The sequence below is a fragment of the Urocitellus parryii genome, chromosome 14 (assembly GCF_045843805.1).
Source record: "Urocitellus parryii isolate mUroPar1 chromosome 14, mUroPar1.hap1, whole genome shotgun sequence".
NCBI classification, from domain to species: Eukaryota; Metazoa; Chordata; class Mammalia; order Rodentia; family Sciuridae; genus Urocitellus; species Urocitellus parryii.
In genome coordinates, this window is record NC_135544.1 from 11,644,952 (window position 1) to 11,650,951 (window position 6,000).

A 6,000-nucleotide genomic window follows, 5' to 3' on the forward strand; every position below is an offset into this window, starting at 1 on the left:
CAGCCATCTCCCTTTTCCCTTGGTAACAGATGCTGAATTTAATCAGAGTTGCACGGTGCCACTTAAAATGTTCATCTCCCAGCATCCCTTACAGGTAGGAATGGCCTATGAATCACATGTGGCCAATTAGGACACAAATGGAAGCCATTAGGTGGGGTTTATAGGGAAGATTGTTAAAGAGGACGGACTCAACTTGATGTGCCCCTCTTTCTTTCTCTCAGGAAATGAGACACAGGCTAACTGGTCCCATCCAGGTCTTCCTGTGGCTCAGCATGGAGCCAGGCCACAGAGGTGGCCCCTCAGACTGGGGTCAGCAGTGCCCTGGACCATGAGGGCCTTTCCACCTCCAGCCTATGGGGCAGGTGGCCACTGCCACATTTTATAGTCAGTCCCCACCATGGTTCCAGGCCGGGAGGTGTCTCAGAGCTGACCCAAAAACAAACACCCGCAGCTGAAGGGGCTGAGCAGGGGGTGGCAAGTTCAAGGCCAGACAGGACAGGGGAAGGAGAGGCAACTCATTGAGGTCCTGAGCAATCAGTGGGACTCTGTCTCAATAAAAAATAAAAAGGGCTGGGGACATGGTCAGTGGTTAAACCCCCAAAAAAAGACCACGTTGTAGTGTGAGGAGAACCCACAGCCCAGAGAAGAGCAAGGACCGGGCCAGGTGGCCAGGGTTCTCATTTACCCAGCAAAGGGTGGACCTGGGCAGGGATGGACAGAACCTGCCTCTCAGAGGGAAGAGGTTGGCGGGGAAGGCAAGGGTCAGGTGCTGACAGAGCAGGCCTGCATGGCTCACTGTCCCCTCTGCCCCACCTTTGGCCTTGCTGGCCATGGACTGGAGAGAGCAAGTGGGCAGTGGGGACAGCAGTCAAGGCTACATGGCCACCCCAGGAGCTGCCCTTGGCTCTGGGTGTTTCCATGAAGGTTCAGACCAGGGAAGCCAGTGACCAGGGCACACAACCCCAGAGCAATCCATCTGGTTGTCCAAGGTCCCCACATGTGTCACACACACTCTTGTCCAGGTGTCCGCATTCCCTCCTGGCTATAGGGATGGGGAGGTCCATGGTGGGACACTGGCCAGTTGACCCTTCAATGGGTTTATGGCCCAAGATGGGGCTGAAGTGTCAAAGATGACGGGTTTCCCATGCTCAGGCAGCCATGCATCTCGGGAGACCTGACAGTCACCCTTAGTGGACAGAGGTAGGGGCTGGGCACATGGGACAGGACAGGGGAGGGAGACCAGGCCTTTGGGCAGGGAGGGTCTCCTGGAGGCTGAGGCTGCATCTGGGAAGAGCTCAGCTTAGGTGACTGGGGGAGGTGGGAGGAGAGGCTCGTCCTGCTCCTCAGCCCCTTGGACTTCTCCTAGTGGCAGGCCAGCTGCCCCACGGAGTCAGGCGCCTATGACCCAAGGCTCCCCCGGAAGCCTGCGCACCAAGCTCCATGAGCGAGGCCCTCTCCACAGCTGTCTTGAGCCAGCTCCTGCCAACAGAGCCACAGGGGGGGCTCTGAGGGCCTTAGTCCCCCGTCAGCAGTGGACCTGGCCATCGGCAGAGGCCTGGCTTACAAGGGAGTTGTTTTCCCAACAGCCTCGCCAACCTGAACCAGCAGCCGGGAGAGCTCCTGAAGGGCGGTCGGGGCCTTGCACCAGCCTGAGGCAGGGGCGAGGTCTGGGCCTCCTTGGAGGCTGCATCTGAGCTTCAGCAGGGCTGATGGGCAGCTGAGGGGACCTGGGAATCCATTTCCCTGCTGTGCTCATAAGGCTTGATAAGGCTGTACCTGGAGCAGGGAGCCCACCTGTCCCTTGCCCCCAGCTCTGCTGGCACCAAGGGAGGCAGCAGCTGCGAGTGGGCACTCAGGGCTCCCTGGCTGCCTTCTGGGAGAGGGCTCTGACTGGAGGCCAGACTTCCTCCCCTGGACAGCAGTGGCCACCTGTAAAGTCAACGGCCTGAATTTTCAACCAAGCATCTTCCATCTGTCCCAGCACGCTGGCACGTCCAAGTTGGTCAGCTTTCAGAGTAAATGTGTGTCTGCCAGGACGGCTCCTTGTCATGCTGGCAGGACTAAACTGAGGATGCTTGCCCAACATGCTTTGAAGTCTGGGGTCTGCACAAAACCTTTGCTCAGGTCATCCCCCCCCCCCAGGCCGCTGGTGGAAGGTGGCTCCTGGCCAGTGTCTGGCTCTGTCCTTGGCAGTCTCCTTTCCAGGCAGGGGTACTCTGGAACTGTCATGGCGGCTGACAGAGCTGCCTGGGAGGACAGCCTGCTCCAGCTCGGGCCGCCTCTTGCCTCGCTGCGTTCACCTGAAACCCGTCCACGCTGCACTCAGGAAGGCCGAGGTTGGACCTTGCTCAAGTCCACTGCAGAGACAGGACTTACCCTGGCCCATGTGGGCCCAGGCCTGCCAGAGCCAGCAGCTGCTCCACATCACGATGGACGGCCTGCTCCCGTGCACCCTGCGCCCACTGGCTGCACTCAGGAAAGCCCAGGAGTCGCCGTCCAGCTACGTGTACTCTGTCTCCGCCCTCCCAGCGGAGACCCTTGGTGGCAAAGCTGTGGCCAGGCCTGGCATCAGGGGAGGGGCCTCACAGCTGCTCCCAGGTCCCCTCACCTCTACTGAGCTGGCAGTTCTGGGAGCCACCAAGGACGGGGTGGGGACACAGGCGGGGGCTCATGCCTGCCCCAGGAGCCAGCTGCTCTCACACTGGTGTGAGGACCCTCTCTCAGGGTGGCTTCACACCACTGGGGGTGAGCATAGCGTCATCAGGGAGGTCCTGCCTGCAGAGAGGGTGACAGTCTTGGTCACAACAGGGTGTTTCAGGGTCAGGCTCCAGGCCCTCCTGGCCCCTGGGACCCCTCTTGGTCATCTCATCCTCAGGAGCCACTCCTACAGGTGACACCTGAGGATGGGGACCACCCATCTGTTCAGGCACAAAGCCCAGGAGGAGGGAGGCCCTCAGTGTGCAGCAGATGGACAGAACAAGCAGCCCCAGTGTTTCCGCCAGTTTGTCACCACTGTGACCACCCAGCCTGGAGCTGGTGGCAGGATGGCCTCAGGCCGCCAGGATGCGGGCACGCCCCTGGCCTCTGCGGAGCTGCCCGACATGCCTGTTCACCTAGCTGCTTCTCCTGGAAGAAGGTTCGTCCCATACTCTCCCGTGTCTGCGGAGGCTCATCTGTCACAGCATCAGGTTGTGGGACACCGCTGGATACTTTGTAGACAAGGCCCTCTCTGGACACTCGGCCTCCTTTCCCAGGCGCTGGCCCTGGGCACAACTTGGGCTCTATCCATGGGGAGCTTAACACTGTCCTCCCCTGGGCAGCTTGGCATAGCTGGCATCGTGCCTCCATTTGTCCCCACTGAGCCTGTCAGAAGACCAAGGGCGGACAGACATTGCTCACTTGGTCTCTGGCAAGCACAGTGGGCCTGGCCTGGTTTCTTCTGTGACTTTCCTGATGCTGCAGGATGGTCCTCCTGGGGCTCCAATGGCTGGAGAAGGACAGGCAGCGTGGAGGCCGTGCTTGGCTGTGGAAGGGCCTGCAAAGCTCTGCCCCTGGAGCCCGCAGGTCTTTGTGACCCAACCACATGGCCCCTGGCTCAGCTCCAGATGCTGGGGATGGGCTTAGAGGTGGTAAGGGGGGAACCACGGCTGGTGGTGGCAAACCTCACCTAATGGCCCCACATCTCCTGGGCGTCGTTTAAGCTCCAACCTGCTAGGCAGGGCTTTCAGGCCGGCACAGGGGACCTTACCCTGCTCTTGATAAGGCTCTTTTGGGGCAGAAACAGGTGCAGAGAGACCCCTCACCCCAAATCACACTGAGGGTGGTGCTCAGCAAGCTTTCCCAGCTGCCCCCCTGCAGGAGAGGAGTGGGCTGTCCTTAGAAAGCGCTCCGTCCAGGCGTGGTGGTGCCTGCCTGCAGCCCCAGTGTTTCAGCCAGTTTGTCACCACTGTGAACAAAAGGCCTGACAAGAAGGATTTCAAGAAGAAAAGGTTTATTTGGATCTCAGGGATTCAGAGGTCCCAACCCACCACTGCCTACCCCATTGTCTGGACCCTAGGTGAGGCCCAGCATCATGTGGAAGGGCGTGGCTAAGGAAGGCCGCTCAGGACGCGGCAATGGGAAAGCAGAGAGAGACTAAGGTCAGCTCAGAAAATAAGACCCTAAGCCGCTGCCCATGACCAGCTCCTCCAGGCCACCCAGCCACGTCACCACCCAGTTAATCCCCAGCAGCGAGCAAAGCACTGATTGGTGAAGGCTCTTGTAGTAGCCAGTCCCTTCACCTCTGAGCCTTCGTGCCCTGCCCCACACAGGAGCTTTGGGTCACCTCACATCTCCACCTTAACACCCACTTACTCAGGAAGCTGAGGCGGGAGGATCCTTCCAGCTTGGAGTTCAAGGCCAGCCTGGGCAACACAGCAAGACCCCATTTAGAAGGTGCTCCAGCCAAGGGTCAGCTTGGACAGCAAGGCCTTGCCCTGCACATGGAGCCTCCTGGGTGAACACTGCAAGTTCACAAGAGCAGACGCAGGACCAAAGACCCTGCTCCCTTGGATTTGCCCAGCATCTTCCTGGTTACTTGGTTATGAAAGGCCTCCACTCCCGGGCCCACCCAGACCATCATGCACTTAATCCTCTGAGCCCCTGTTACCCATTTTCCTTTGTTTATAGGCGAAAGAATCTTGGTTTTTTCTTCAGGGGAAATAATGTATCTAACAAAGAATGCACCCTTACAGGTAGGGGTGGCAAGCAACATAATTCTGTCCTACGAGATGTCCATATATTTCTTCTGAGCTCTTGAAAGATTTGATTTCCTGATATTAATGCCAATGTTTCTTCTGTCATGCTGTTGGGCAAATGGGTGTGAACCCTGGAGCAACAGCAGCCATTTGTGGGCAAGGAAGGAAAGACCCAGAAAGCTAAAGACCTTGACTTTGGGCCATTGTACCAGTTAGCAAGTTGGATTTCTCCTTAAATAATATTAAATAAACCTCTGTATTGTTTAAGACATCATTTTATGAGAGCCTGTTATTGACAACTGAAAGCAATTCCTAACTAGTTCCCACAGAACACATCCCTGAGACCATCTAATGTGAGCCTCTCCTGTCTGCGTCTGACTTGAGAAGTGAGCATATTCTCCATTTCACAAATGAAGCAGTCATGGTCAGGAGAGTTGTCAGCGCGTCCCAGGGTCACACTGTTCATAAGCGGCAAAGCCGGGACTAAGCCAATCTCATCTGGCTGTGCATGCTGTGACTGGGACCTGAAGGGAGGAATTTGGAAATGCAGAAGAAAAACAGATTAGTGTTAATAGGTGGAAAACAAGCTGCCCAGAGCTCTGCTTGTTCTGGCCTGTGTTTGGCTGGCTGGTGGCGGGCACTGTCCATCCTGGAGTCTGGAGGGAGCCCTGTGGCTGCTAACGACACCATCCTGATTCCCTGGGAAGCCGCTCTGGCAGGTGCTCTCGTGGCCTGGCACAGTCTGGAGGAAGCGGACACTGATGTGCAGGGCAGGGCAGGGCAGCTGGCTGGGGGAGCAGCCATGGCAGAGGAGGAAGAGCCCAGGCCTGTCGGGGGCGATGCAGCGAGGGTCCTGGCCCCCAGGGCTCTGAGTGACCTGCTGTTACTTGACACTCTGCATCTGCTCAGCTGCCCCGTCTCTGCCAGGGCTGGTGAACACGGCTTCTGGGAGTTCCCCGTCCCTGACCAGAGGATGAGAATGGGATGGTTCTGCCTGCATGTGGTGCCAAGGCGCCTGGCCCACTGCCCCATGCTTCAGGGGTCCTGGTGTGTGGCAGATGGATGGGTTGGTGGCCAAGGCAGGATGAGGATGATGGCTTGGTCCCTGCTCTGTGACCATCCTGTGGCCTTGCCGTGAGTTCCACAGGTGATGCCCGTGCTCACTGGCCAGCTCTGGGTGTGGAAGGGAGTGATGGTCCTGTTTCCAACAGAGACAAAAGGGGGGGGTGCAGCTGACACTGGGCCCAGGGCTCCAGGCCCCCTG